The sequence below is a fragment of the Mobula hypostoma genome, chromosome 5 (assembly GCF_963921235.1).
Source record: "Mobula hypostoma chromosome 5, sMobHyp1.1, whole genome shotgun sequence".
Classification (NCBI taxonomy): Eukaryota; Metazoa; Chordata; class Chondrichthyes; order Myliobatiformes; family Myliobatidae; genus Mobula; species Mobula hypostoma.
The window spans coordinates 74,506,359-74,522,566 of NC_086101.1; positions in this window are offsets into that span (position 1 = coordinate 74,506,359).

Here is a 16,208-nt window from a genome sequence, read left to right on the forward strand (position 1 = left end):
CAGAATTTGCTGGTATTTAATTGAATTCATTCTTCCCTCTACCAGTAAATGTTCCCCGTGCCACTGGCTGCAACACAAGCCCAAAGCATGGTCGATCCACCCCTGTGCTTAACAGTTGGAGGGGTGTTCTTTTCATGAAATTCTGCACCCCTTTTTCTCCAAACATACCTTTGCTCATTGCAGCCAAAAAGTTCAATTTTCACTTCATCAGTCCACAGGAATTGTTTCCAAAATGCATCAGGCTTGTTTAGATGCTCCTTTGAACCTTTTGAATAGAACTTTTTGGCCGCAATGAGCAAAGGTATGTTTGGAGAAAAAGGGGTGCAAAATTTCATGAAAAGAACACCTCTCCAAATGTTAAGCACAGGGGTTGATTGATCATGCTTTGGGGCTGGAATCACCCTATTAAGTGAAAGAAGACTTTTAAAATTATTAATAGATTCCAGCCCGATATAATTTTTCCTCAAGAAACGCATATCAGAACGGATGATCAAAATAGATTTTTTAAAACATGGAAGGACCTTCAATATCATGCCACTTGTCAAAATAAAACAAAGGGGGTATCTATTTTTATTAAGTCTAATATTTTATTTATCCAAGAAGATATCGTGTCAGATATTAATGGTAGATTTTTAGTTGTCAAAGGAACAAGTTGTAATAGAAAAATTGTCCTAATTAATCTATATGGACCTAATGTAGATGATCCTTCTTATTTTAAAAATGTACTTGGTTTATTGCCAGATTTAAATGAATATATGTTGTTAATGGGTGGTGATTTTAACTGTTGTCTAAATCCTTCGATTGACAAGAGTTCAACCAATCAGCGACTTCTGAGTTGTTCAGCATCACTTATTAACTCTTCTTAATTGATTATGGTTTGATCGAAATCTGGAGAAATTTACATCCTAATGATAGAGATTATTCTATTTATTCACATGTTCATAAAAATATTCGAGAATTGATTATTTTATAGCTGATTTTCGATTTTTGTCCAAAGTCCAGAAATGTGAATATGAAGCTATTGCTGTTTCGAGTCATGCGCCTTTAAGCTTAACTTTTGAATTGAATGATGTTGGTGTTGTAAACTTGCCTTGGCGTTTTCCAGAATTTTTATTACAAAGTTTGGACTTTGTCAAATTTATTGAGACTCAGATAAAATATTTTTTTCTTTTTAATAATACAGGAGATGTGTTGAAATTGATTATATGGGATACACTTAAAGTATATTTGTGAGGTCAGATAATCTTCTATTTGGCTAAGCTTAAGAAACAGACAGAAATAGAGTTAGATAAGATTTCAAAACAAATTAAGGACTTGGATAATATTTATGCAGTCTCTCCTAACATTGATTTATTTAATCAAAGGGTTGAACTTCAATCACAATATAATTTACTATTAACTTATCCTATTGAAAGAAATTTGCTTAAATTAAAAAGTCAATTTTATATGTTTGGAGATAAAAATAATAAGCTATTAGCATCCCAATTAAAGGCAACTGGAGCTAAAAGATACATTTTAAAAATTCGTAAGGGAGATGGTAGTTTAACTTGTAATTATGAAGACATAAATAAAATTTTTCAAGACTTTTACAGTGAACTCTTCACATCTCAGTTTCCAGCTGATCCTTCTAAAATGAATGCCTTTTTACAAAAGATTGATTTTCCTAGAATATCTGTTGAAGATCAACAAACTCTTGATACTCCTATTACTGAAAAAGAAATTCAGAAAGCTATTCTTTCAATGCAATCTGGTAAAGCTCCTGGATTGGATGGTTTTTCTGTAGGATTTTATAAAAAATTTGAAGAATTGCTTTGTCCATATATGTTGGAAATGCTCAAAGATTCTTTTTTGTTAGGAGAGTTACCTCCCACATTTTATGAAGCTTCTATTTCTTTAATTCTTAAAGAAGATAAAGACCCTACTGATTGTGCTTCACATAGACCTGTTTCATTTTTAAATGTGGATGCCAAAATTCTTTCAAAAAAAATGGCTAATCAACTGGAGAGTATTCTAGCTAAGGTTATTTCTCAGGACGAAACAGGTTTTATAAAAGGCCATTATTCCTTCTCTAATACTCGGAGTCTGTTAAATGTTATATATTCATCCCTTTCTAAGACTCCCCAATGTGTTGCTTCTCTTGATGCTGAAAAGGCATTTGATAGAGTTGAATGGAAATACTTATTTAACGTTTTAGAGAAATTCAACTTTGGTACTAATTTTAATAAGTGGATTAGAATGATATATAAAAGCCCTGTTGCCACTGTTATTACTAATAAATGCAGATCTCCTTTTTCAGTCATTTGCGCGGTACGAGACAAGGATGACCGTTAAGTCCCCTGTTATTTAATTTGATATTGGAACCTTTGGCTATTGCACTTCGTGAAGCTAAAGATATTCAAGGAATTTCCATAAATGGGACTATTCATAAGATTTCCCTTTATGCTGATGATCCTTAGTTTATGTTTCAAATCCTGAAGAATCCATTCCTAGTTTATTGAAATTATTAAATGAATTCGGAAAGTTTTTGGGATATAAATTAAACCTTAATAAAAGTGAATTATTTCCTCTCAATGATTCTGCTTCTATATATGATGACATTCCTTTTAAAGTTACGGACTCTTTCAAATATTTAGGTATTATCATCACTAAAAATTATGGAGACCTCTATAGAGCTAATTTTTTTAGATTATGAGAACACGCAGTCCTCATTTATTGTCATTTAGAAATGCATGCATTAAGAAATGATACAATGTTCCTCCAGTATGATATCACAGAAACACAAGACAGACCAAGACTAAAAAAACTGACAAAAACCACATAATTATAACATATAGTTACAACAGTGCAAAGCAATACCGTAATTTGATAAAGAACAGACGATGGGCACAGTAAAAAAAGTCTCAAAGTCTCGAAAGTCCCATCATCTCACGCAGACGGTAGAAGAAAGAAAACTCTCCCTGCCATGAACCTCCAGTGCCGCAAACTTGCCGATGCAGCATTCTGGAAGCACCTGACCACAGCCGACTCCGAGTCTGTCCGAAAACTTCGAGCCTCCGACCAGCCCTCCGACACCAAGCACCGAGCACCATCTCTGCTGAGCGCTTTGACCCCGGCTCCGGCTGCCGAGCCACAGGCAAAGCCGAGGATTCGGGGCCTTCTCCGGGGATTCTTGATCACACAGTAGCAGCGGCAGCAAAGCAGGCATTACAGAAGTTTCTCCAGATGTTCCTCCATGCTTCTCACATCTGTCTCCATCAAATCAGGATTGTGCACAGCATCCTACTTGACAAATACAGAAATCATTCACCGGAGAGGCCGCGCGCACTGCGTCATGCTGCCATCTTCTCCTCCACTCTTAATTTGGTTCCCTTAGTGGATTTTATGAAGCAAATATTTTGAGGCTGGAATCCACTTACACTTTTGTCAGCTGGCCAAATTCACGCAGTTAAAATGATGATTTTACCAAAATTTTTATATGTATTTCAAAATATCCCTTTTTTTTAACTAAGAAGTTTTTTGATCAGGTTGATTCTATTATTTCATCTTTTGTTTGGAATAATGAAAGACCAAGAATTGGAAAATATCATTTACGAAAATCAAAAAAGGATGGAGGTCTTGCTCTGCCTAATTTAAGAATGTATTATTGGGCAGTTAATAAATATTATGTGTGTTCTTGGTTATATTGGACTGATAAAAATGAACGACCACCTTGGGATGACTTGGAATTGAAAGCTGTGAAACAATTTTACTTAACTTTGTTATTAGGAGCCTCTTTACCTGTACAACTAACCAAAATTCCTATCCTAAATTTATATCCTATGATTTAGCAGTCATTACGAATTTGGTACTAGTTTTGTAATTTTTTTTATCTTAAAAAATTTAACCTTCTTAGTTTAATTTATCGAAACTATTTATTTAAACCTTCACTTAGTGATCCTACCTTTTCTCTTTGGAGGAATAAAGGAGTTTATTCCTTCATGGATCTGTTTCAAGAAGGTCGATTGATGTCTTTTGAGAAATTAGTAACTAAATATTTTCTCTCGTACTCACATTTCTTGCAATATCTTCAGGTCAGACATTTCTTACAAGAATATTTAAGTAATTTTCTATATATACAAGATTCTGACCTGTCAGACATTATTTTAAAAATGAATCCTTTAGTGAAATGTTCTGTTGGAAAATTTATAATTTACTATTACAACAGTATAATTATCCTTTACTTAAGATTAAGCAAGATTGGGAAAGAGAGCTTAACATGACCTTGATAACAGAGGATTGGTTGCGAATTTTGAAGTTGGTTAACACTTCTTCGATTTGTGCCAGTCACTCTCTAATTCAATTTAAAATTGTACATTGTTACTATTTGACAAAGGAGAGACTGTCTAAGATATTTCCTAATTTTGATAGTCAGTGCGATAGATGTAAAACTGAGACGGTTATATTGACACATATGTTTTGGTCGTGTTCTGTGTTGAAACAGTTTTGGAAATCTATTTTCTCTATAATTTCCAAAGCTTTAAAAATTAATTTATGACCTAATAAATTGACAGTTTTGTTCGGTATAATTCTTCAATATATACACGGTATTTCTATATCAGACCAACATGTAATTGCATTTGTCACATTATTGGCCAGAAGGGCTATTTTATTGAAATGGAAGGATGCCCCTGCTCCCACTTTGATACAATGGTTCTCTCAGGTGATGTTATGTCTTACTTTGGAGAAAATTAGAAGTCGAACTTTTGATCCTCGATTTGACTTTGAGAAAAGGTGGGGTTCTTTTGCCTGCTGCTATCATTTGATTTGAGTTAATTAAGATGGTCCCCTTCTGATTCTTGTGTAATTGGATTTGGTTGGTGGATTGACGTTTTTCTTTTATGGAGGCTTGTATGGCGTATAGCTCCGGGGTTGTGCTCCCAATGGTTTTTTTTTCTTGTTTTTTTTTGGTTACTAGGGTTTTTTTTTGTTTTAGTTAGTAGGGGTTCTTTTTTCCTTCTTTCTTTTTTCCAAAAAAATAGTTTTAACATTTTGTTTTTTTTTATTATTAGTGGTGTACTGTTTAGCTTGGTTAATCAGTTATTTGATAGTGTTACTCTTATTGTACATATTGATATGTTAATTTGATTACTTTAATGTATTTTTTGTTGATTTTCAATAATAATTAATTAGAAGATTTAAAAATGAAATGAAAATGCTTTGGTCTTGTGTTTCAGCCAGTGGCACGGGGAACATTTACTGGTAGAGGGAAGAATGAATTCAATTAAATACCAGCAAATTCTGGAAGCAAACATCACATCATCTGTAAAAAAGCAGACGATGAAAAGAGGATGGCTTCTACAACAGGATAATGATCCTAAACACACCTCAAAATCCACAATGGACTACCTCAAGAGGTGCAAGCTGAAGGTTTTGCCACGGCCCTCACAGTCCCCTGACCTAAGCATCATCAAGAATCTGTGGATAGACCCCAAAAGAACAGTGCATGCAAGACAGCCCAAGAATCTCACAGAACTAGAAGCCCTTTGCAAGGAAGAATGGGCAAAAAATCCCCCAAACAAGAATTGAAAGACTCTTAGCTGGCTACAAAAAGCGTTTACAAGCTGTGATACTTGCCAAAGGGGGTGTTACTAAGTACTGCCATGCAGGGTGCCCAAACTTTTGTTTCGGGCCCTTTTCCTTTTTTGTTATTTTGAAACTGTAAAAGATGAAAATAAAAAAGTTTTCTTGCTTAAAATATTAAAGAAATGTGTCATCTTTAACTTTATGCCTTTTGGAAATCAAGTCATCTTTTACTCGTTTAGCTATTCACGGTAACAGAAATTTTGACCGGGGTGCCCAAACTTTTGCATGCTACTGTATCTGTATATTGAATAGATTGAAATAGAGCAAAAACAGAAATAATATATATTTTTTAAAAAGTGAGGTAGTGTTCATGGGTTCAATATCTACTTAAGAATTGTATGGCAGAGGGGAAGAAGCTGTTCCTGAATCGCTGAGTGTGTGCCTTCAGGCTTCTGTACCTCCTTCCTGATGGTAATAGCCAGAAGAGGGCATGCCCTGGGTGATGAGCGTCCTTTATAATGGATGTCGCCTTCCGGAGGCACCACTTCTTGAAGATGTCTTAGATGCTATGGGGGTTAGTATCCAAGTTGGAGCTGATTTTACAACTTTCTGTAGCTTCTTTCAGTCCTGTGCAGTAGCACCAGCACCCCACTCTCCCCATACCAGACAGTGATGCAGCCAGTCAGAATGCCCTCCAAGGTATGTCTATAGAAGTTTAAGTGTTTTAGGTGACAAACCAAATCTCTTCAAACTCCTAATGAAATACAGTCACCTATCTTGTCTTCATTATAGGTACATTGATATGTTGGGACCAGGTTAGATCCTCAGAGACATTGGCACCCAGGAACTTGAAGCTGCTCACTCTCTCCACGTCTGATCCCTCTCTGAGGATTGGTTCATGTTCCCTCGTCTTACTCTTCTTGAAGTCCTCAATCAGCTCTTTCATCTTACTGACATTGAGTGCAAGGTTGATGATGTGACATCACTCAACTAGCTGGTATATCTCTCTCCTGTACACCCTCTCATATCCATCTGAGATTCTACCAACAATGGCTGTATCATCAGCAAATTTATGGATAGTGTTTGAGCTATACCTAGCAACACAGTATAGAGAGAGTAGAGCAGTGGGCTAAGCACACACACCCGAGATGTGCCAGTGTTGATCGTCAGTGAGGAGAAGATATTATCACTAAATGTGGTCTTCCAGTTAGGAAGTTGAGGGTCCAATTGCAGAGGGAGGTACAGAGGCCCAGGTTCTATAATATTTTAATCAGGATTGTGTTAAATGCTGAGCTATAGTCAACGAATAGCATTCTGACATAGGTGTTTGTATTGGCCAGGTGATCTGAGATGTGTGAATATCCTTTAAGATTGCATCTGCCATTGACCTATTGTGGCGATAGGCAAATTGCAGTGGGTCCAGCTCCTTGCTTGGGCAGGAGTTCACTCTAGCCATGACCAACCTCTCAAAGCATTTCATCACTGTGGATGTGAGTGCTTTTGGGCGATAGTCATTAATGCAGCTCGCACTACCTTCCTTGGGCACTGGTATACTTGTTGCCCTTATAAAGCCAGTTGGAGCTTCCGCCCATATCAGTGAGAGGCTGAAAATGTCTTTGAATACTCCCACCAGTTGGTTGGTACAAGTTTTCAGAGCCATACCAGGTACTCCATCAGGGCCTTCTGCCTTGTGAGGGTTCACCTCCTGAAAGACAGCTTGACGTCAGTCTTTGAGCCAGAGATCACAGGGTCACCGGCTGCAGCAGGGATCTTGACAGCTGTAGTTATATTCTCCCTTTCAAAGTAGGCAGAGAAGGCATTGAAATTGTCTGGTAGCAAAGCATCGCTGCCATTCATGCTTTTGGGTATGAGAAACAAACTTCCACCATCATTCTCTGTTTTCTAACATCAAGTCAATTATGTATCCTATTAATCAGCTTTACCTGGATTCCATGCAATCTAACCTTCCAGAGCAATCCACTATGTGGAACCTTATCAAAGGCCTTACTGAAGTTCATATAAACCATTTCTACTGACCTGCCCCCATCAACCTTCTTGGTCACAACAAAAATCTCAATCAGGTTCATAAGACATGATCTCCCATGCACAAAGTCATGCTGACTGTCCCTAGTCAATGCCAGTCTTTACAGATGTACAGGTATTTTTCCCCTCAGAATCCTCCTTTGTAACTTACAGTGGACCACAGACCATAGATTTACTGGCCTATAGTTGCCAGAGTTTTCTTTGCCACCCTTTTAAACTAAAGCATAACATTCACTACCTTCCAGCCTACCTGTGCCTCACTTGTGACAATGATAATGCAAATATCTGAGCCAGGGTTCCAGCAATTTCTGCTCTAGCCTCTCACAGTTTTCTTGGATATATCTGATCAGGCCCTGGAGATTAGACTACCTTCATAACTTTTAATACATTCAGACCTTCCTCTTCTGCAATGTAGACTATTCCCAAGACCAACTCATTTACTTCTAGTTCTGAAATGTCTTTCTCCATGGTAAAAACAAAGGGGAAATATTCATTAAGGACCTTGTCCATCTCCTGTGGCTCCACACAAAGATGTCCCCTTTGGTCTTTGAAGGACCTGATCCTCTCTCAAGTTACTATTTTTCCCTTACTGTATTTATAAAATGTCTGGTCTGCACAGGCAGGCACCTTCCAGTCTCCACCTAACTAGCAGGAGTCACCTGCCACTTGTTTTCCAGCTCGTCACCTGCAGCTTACTTAAACCCAGCTCTCATCCACAATCCTTGTTCACTCATACGGACCAGCCAGCTTCAACCAGCTGCTCCTAGCCTTCAGTTACCTTGTTACCTGTGAGATTAGTATCTGGACTTCCACATAGTCTCATTGTTCCCAATTATAGTTCCAAACAGATAATTAGTTCTGTTTTGTTTTGTTGGGCTCAGTGATGTTACTCAGCAACGTAGTCAGTCTTCAAAACATCTCTGAAGAAAGATATAGAAAAAAAAGAGGTTAACAAATGGTATACAAGCATCTTTTCATGGGCCACCACCAAGGATAAGGTCAAATGCTTTCACATATAATCAAGATATATAGGCCTCAGGCCAGAGAAATTGAAGCTTCTGTGGTCAAAATGATTCAGAACACCAGACTGAAAGACACAAAGTGGCGAACTTTTAGAGGAGAGTCATGACTGAAAGATAAGCATTGTAGGTATTCCAAATAACACGGAGTGTTCGCAATATTTACAAAACTCATCGGGCACAGTCAGTGAGTAGTAGATATTTAGCCATATATCTGATTGGAGGTAATTGTACCATTTGATTCACAACATGACATCACCATGAACATAAGCCATGTAATTACTTTATGTGAGCCCTCTGCCATCATGTGCTCAGCTGTGTGTGTGTACCAGGCTGCTGCCCAGAGACTCACTATTGTTCAAATGACCCTTGCTGTCTGAGCTAATTATGTAGTGAAACACCAATCCAGGCAGATCAGAATCATATTTATTATCTCCCATAGGCCATGAAATGTGTTGTTTTCTGGCAGCAGTACGGTGCCATACATAAAAATCACTGCAAATTTAAATACGGATATATAGAAAATAAATAGTGCCAAAAACAGAGACCAAAATAGTGAGGTAGTGTTCATGGATAGTTCAGAAATCTGATTTTGGAGGGGAATAACCTCCTTTAGGAAATTATGAATTCAGTGTTGCAAAGCTCATTAACTTGTTCAGAGTGCACGTTGTTTTACTTTACATTGTAGATAATGTAGGTGGTTTTCTTTCAAATTATGTGGTACAATGATCGCTTGGTCAAGCACCTGATAACTTCTGTTCTCTTGATCATAGCTAAGATGTGCCCGAATTATTCCTGATTAAATACACCGAGCAAAAATGTTAAAGGGAAAGTGAAAATGTAAATTAGATAGACTTTGTCTAACAGTGGTGTCCTGCAGCGTTACTTGTTTTATTTAGAGATACAAGGCCCTTCTGGCCCTTCAAGCCACACTACCCTAGCAACCCCTGCCAAACTTAATTAACCCTAACCTAACAACTTACAATGACCAGTTAACCAACCTGGTATGTTCTTTTTTTGATTGATGCAGTGATTGAGATACAGCACAGAATAGACCCTTTCGGCCCAGCAATCCTCCGATTTAATCTTAGCCTAATCACGGGACAATTTGCAATGTACCAACCGGAATATGAGAGGAAACCAGAGAACCCTGATGAAACCCATGCAGCCACGAGGAGAACATACAAACACCTTACAGGCAGCACAGGAATTGAACCCTCATCGCCAGTACTGTAAAGCGTTATGCTAACCATTACACTACCATGATGCCCGCATTTCTTTCTACTGTGGGAGGAAACTGGAGGACCTACAAAAAGCCCACACATTCCATGGGGAGGACGTCAACACTGTACAGCTGACGACAGAATTGAACTCCGAACTCTGACGCCCCAAACCGTAATAGCATCACACTTGGTAGTCACGGTCTTTTTATCATTGGTGTGAATATGTTGTGATAGTTAATTCCTTAATTTTTTTTTCAGATTTAAAAGTAAGTTAAGAGAGTAAATTCCGTTCTCTTTATTCACAGCTCACACCGAGCATAGTGATCAGGCTTATGTTATTAAAGTAAAAATTGTTGCTGCCATCTGGCGAAATATCCAAAAATTGCAGGGTAGTTAAGTAATTGACACAACATTAGTGAAGAAGTTAGAATCAGAATCAGGTTTAATATTACTGACATATGTCATGAAATTTATTGTTTTGTGTCAGCAGTACAATGCAATACATCATCGTCATTACGTGTCGTGTCATGTGATGTGTGTAATCACAGTCTTTGACCATGATTGTTCCTGGCAAAATTTTTCCACAGAAGTGGTCTGCTATTGCCTTCTTCTGGGCAGTGTCTTTACAAGATGGGTGACCCCAGCCATTATCAATACTCTTCAGAGATTGTCTGCCTAGTGTCAGTGGTTGCACAACCAAGACTTATAATATGCACCAACTGCTCATACGACCATCCACCACCAATACATGATAATAAGAGAACTAAGAGTTACAAAATGCATGTGGACTAAGATGTTAACTGTCCTGTGCTATCACCAGTGGGATCATCAGTTGATCTGCCACCTGTCTTCAGGAGTTTCGGCCCGCAAGGAATATATAGCACAGATAAAAAGTAAATTATGTAATTAGTACAAAATGTGAGCAAAAAAATACTGATGAAGTGTTCATGGGTTTATTATCCATTCAGAAATCTGATAGCAGAAGGGAAAGAAGCTGTTCCCGAAAAGTTGCATTAATATGCAGCATTGCATTGGTGAATTTGTCATCACCAGTTAAGGTAATTGAGCTTAAAAAACATCTTATTAATATACTTGGATGAGTTTCACTATTAATAAGTCTGGAAGCATTAAAATCTTTTGCTTTTCCTGTGATAATTTGCAATAAATCTTGTCATTGACTGAAGTCTGATTTCCCAGATGCTGGAACTAATTTTACTCAACACTTTGGACTTACTGCTATAAGAATTGCTTAAATTAACTAAAAATCTGAGGGTAATATTTCAGTAGAAATTACTTATTTCAGCAAAAGGAACTCAGAATGCTGGGCCTGACACAATACAACAAATATCCTGATACAATATGGGGAGAGAAACAGTGAGCTATCAGAAATTAGGGTTCTTAAGTCACTGTATTTCCTCAGTCTCCACCTGGGACTTGCACAACAGCTGACCGTATGTAGATATTTGCCAAAGATCTGGAGTTGATCAAGTAGTTCAGTGTGGGATGTGGGGAAGTCTTCTGCTTCATGTTATCTACCTAATTTACTTGGCTTCCACTAAAAAGGGGAATTGAACTCAAATCTGCATTACCAGTAACCTTTCTTCATTGAATTCATATAGTGAGCTGTTTTTTGTAAACAAAAGGCTTCCTATAGGCTTGATCTTTTCACCATAATTGGCACTCCCAAATATGGTTACATAGAAGTGACTCCACTGTAAACTCCACCTAGGAGACAGCTGGTAAAAGGTTCTTGTTTCTTTGCTGTGGTTCCCAACATCCTTTGTAAGTAAAACACTTCACAAACAATTTGAGACCATCTCTTATTTTCAGATGACATTAATGAGTTGGAAGAGCTCACTACTCATGTAGACAGTAGAAAGCTTGTAAATGATTTTGATCAGTGGGAACCGTCTTCACCTTAACTCATGCAATAACAATAAACATTATTCAAATCTCAACAGTTGTATTCCCCAGTCTTGTCCAGCTAGGATGAGTGCTTGTTAATGTACTGTATACCTCCACTTAGCTGCAAAAAATAGGTGATTATTCATATCGACGTGCCACAGTAGCGTAGCAGTTAGCGTGGGACTATTATAGCATTGGAATTCAGAGTTCAATTCCAGCATCCTCTGAAATAAGTAAATAAACAGATATAGAGATGGATAGATTTTGGTAGCTGTAAATAACTGTACACTTCTCCTGTAAGCAAGTTTGTACACTCCTTCTCATGTGCTTGTGGATTTCCTCTGGGTGCTCCGGTTTCTTTCTGCAGTCTAAAGACGTACCAGCTAGTAGGTTAATTTTCATTGTACACTGTCCCGTGTTGGGTAGTGTGGTTCAAAGGACCAAAAGGGACTGTTCTACATGACATCTCTAAATAAATAAATCTTGAAAACAATAATTATTGACAAATTCCTATGACCATCATCAGATTAATTATTTTATTGTAAGTATTTATGTTTATTGTTAGACTATTTTTTCAAAGCTTAGTGCTTGTCCTCATTCCAGGGACTTTCAGTCCAGTTCATCCAGTCCTTTAAAAAGAAATTGATGTCGGCTGCCTGTTTAAATTTTCAGATGCCTGTGGTTCTGTACCAAAAATACCTTCTACTAATTTAGCCACGCTCATTTCATACATTTCTCCAGCACTCATTTAACTTCAGCAGTAATGACTTCACAGGAGATTCACCAGATAAATGACACCCAAAACTTCCTCCCAATTTCATCCCTAAAAGAATACTCTGACGCTATAATAGTCCCACACTAACTGCTACGCAACTGTGTGAATAATCACCTATTTTTTGCAGCTAAGTGGAGGTATGCAGTATATTAACAAGTACTCATCCTATCTGGACAAGACTAGGGAACGCAACTGTTGAGATTTGCTTCTTTCTTGTTCTAGTTGATGTGTCCACATACTTCTGCATCTGTCATTGACTGGCATTAAATCAAGTGTCCAGCTGCTTTTCAAAGTGAATAAATTCTCCCCACATTAAGGCATCAGGACAAATATATCTCGGCTTTATCAGCAGAACATGGTACTACTAAGTCTTGTTTCCTTTAACAGTACAGTGCAAAAGTCTTAGGCACATATATATATATATATATATATAGCAGGGTGTATAAGACTTTTGCACAGTACTGTGTTTGTCAATGTGGAGCAGATAGTGAATTTGTAAATCCGGCTGGAGCAAAGGGTGTTGGGAATAGTGAGGGTGGCGCGCTGTGGGGCAGGTAGTAGAGAAGGAGGGCCTGGGATTGCGGGGGGAGGTGTTGTGCAGACACACCCGGCCCTGAGACACCAGGCAAGGTCATTTGACTCCCAACAGTTGGTTTATTGATCATTACAGAATGTCTCTCTGGTGCTTCCCACTCCCTCACCTCTCCCTTCCCCTCTCCCTTCCCCTTTTCCCAACCATGATTCCCCTCTCCCTGCCCACTTCCCGCTCTCAGTCCACAATAGAGACCCATACCAGAATCATGTTTATCATTACTCATGAAATTTGTTTTTTTGTGTAGCAGCAGTACTTTGCAACACATAAAATTACTACAGTACGGTGCACTCTAGCAGTACAGTACGTTCCTTCTATATTGCAAGTCTGTCACAGGCAAACCCCTCCCACCACTGAGCACATCCACAAGGAGCACTGCCGTAGGAAAACAGTCATCCATCATCAAGGACCCCCACCAGACAGACCGTGCCTTCTTCCTGCTTCTGCCACCAGGAAGGAGATTGTTATCGTTGAACCATCAGGCTCCTGAACCAGTGTGAATAACTTCACTCACCTCAACTCTCAACTCATTCCACAACCTACTTCAAGGATTCTTCAACTCATGTCCTAAGTATTATCAATCTATTTATTTACCCAGTTTGTCTTCTTTTTGCACATTAATTATTTGTTAATTTATGTGTGTAATTTTTCATTGACTCTATCGTATTTCTCTAACCTATTATGAATGCCTGCAAGAAAATGAATCTCAAGGTAATCTATGGTGGCATAAACTGTACCTACTTTGATACCTACTGGGGGGTGCAGTGGTGGGCAGATAAGCCGCAACGACCGGGTCTCTGGCGCTGAGTGCCCAGGTGCCAGGGTCAGGGATATCTCGGATTGGATCCACAGGATCCTAAAGGGGGAGGGGGAGTAGCCAGAAGTCTTGGTCCATATCGGCACCAATGACATACAAGGGGTGATTGATAGGTTTGTGGCCTAAGGTAGAAGGAGTCAATTTTAGAAAACCTAGCTCATTTATTTTTCAACATTGTCCGCTCCTACATTTACACACTTAGTCCAGCAGTCGTGGAGCATAAAGATCCCTTCTTTGTAGAAGTGGTCCACAGCTGGGATGATTGATAAGTTCGTGGCCCAAGGAAGAAGGAGATGAGTTATTAACTTCAAACTTTCTGTATTATCACTCAAAGAGTTGAACTTCATGTGCATGTAATGAAAGTGTCTTGGACCTCCAGGTGGTCCACAGCAGGGGTGATTGATAAGTTCGTGGCCTAAGGTAGAAGGCGACGAGTTATACAGTTATCGTTACATTCACATGCAGTTCGACTCTTTGAGTGAAAATGCAGAAAGTTTGAAGTTAATAACTCATCTCCTTCTACCTTAGGCCACGAACTTATCAATCAGCCCGGTTGTGGACGACTTTCTGGAGGTCCTAGACGCTGACTTCTACAAAGAAGGGATCCGTATGCTACATGACTGCTGGATTAAGTGTGTAAATGTAGGAAAAATAAATGTGCTAGGTTTTCTAAAATTGACTCCTTCTACCATAGGCCATGAACTTATCAATCACCCCTCGTAGGTAAATAGGTAAGAAAAGTGAGGAGGTCCTGGAGAGCGAATTTAGGGAGCTAGGTAGGAAGCTGAAAAGCAGGACCGCCACGGTATCATCCCACCTTTCAGGGTAAGAATAGGATGATTTGGCAGATAAAAGCCTGGCTGAGAAACAGGTGCAGGGGGCAGGGTTTCTGATTTCTAGATTATTGGGATCTCTTCAGGGGAAGTATGACCTGTACAAAAGTGATAGGTTACACCTGAACCGAAGGGGGATCCAATATTCGTGCAGATTTGCTGGAGCTGTTGGGGAGGGGTTAAACTGGTTTGGCAGGGGGATGAGAACCAGAATGATAGGGCTGTGGTTTACAAGCAGAAGCAGAGTGTCAGGAAGGATGGGCAGACAATGAGGCAAATTTTTTAGTCAGTGGGATGAGTTGCAGTGTAAAAAGGGGACAAAATCAAAAAGGATGACAGGTATAGGACAAGCTGTTCTTGTGCAATGAAGCGGATTTGATTAAGGAGCTTAAGGTAAAGGGACATTTTGGAGACGGTGATCATAATATAGACTTCATCCTTCAAGTTGAGAGGGAGAAGCTAAAGTCAGATGTATCAGTATCACAGTGGAGTAAAGGGAATTACAGAGGCATGAGAAATGAGTTGGCCAAAGTTGATTGGAAGGGGACAGGGCAGCAATGGCTGGTTTCTGGGAGCACTTTGGAAAGCATATGAGAGATGCATCCCAAAGAAGAAATATCTCTGGCTATCCATCCCATAGGATGATGATGGTTCCTTTCAGTCAGTTAGTGAGGCGGTACCCCACTCCTCAGAAAGGAACAGCGTGTGTGTGAGTGGATTTTACGTGAGTAGGGGGTTGCACAGGTCCAAACCCACCCTCTCAACATCCTCTCCTGGGTCCAATGGCATGGTGGGGTCCAAGACGGCTGGGGGAAGTTCTGTTGCAGTGAATGGCCAGACCAAGCTTCAATGTAAGGGATACCCTTTCCACGCTTCACGGCACATGTTTGCTAGATGACCGTTGACCCTACGAGAGGGTTCATCCACCCTTTGACAGGTCTTGTTTTTCATCCTGCTGGGTGTCTAGCCACCATCCTCACCAGGCAAGACTGGTGGGGGAGCCGGTTTAGTCGCCGACCACCCGACTATGCAACAGGTAGTACTGGGTTACATGCTACCAGTAGCACTCAGACGAGTGACCTGAAGGCAGAATGATACAACCATGGATGATAAGGGAATTGAAAGCCAACATAAAAGCAAAAGAGAGGGCATATAATAGAGCAAAAATTGGTAGAAGGTTAGAAACTTATAAAACCAAAAGAAGGCAATTAAAAAAACCATGGGGGGATGAAATATGAAGGTAAGCTAGCCAACAATGTTAATGAGGATACCAAACTTTTTTCCGGAAGAGTAAAAGAGAGGCAAGAGTAGATATTGGACTGTTGGAGAATGATGCTTTAGGGGTAGTAATGGCAGACAAACTGAATAAGTCTTTTGCATTGGTCTTCATAGTGGAAGACACTAGCAGTATGCCAGAAGTTCAAGAGTGTCGTGGAGCA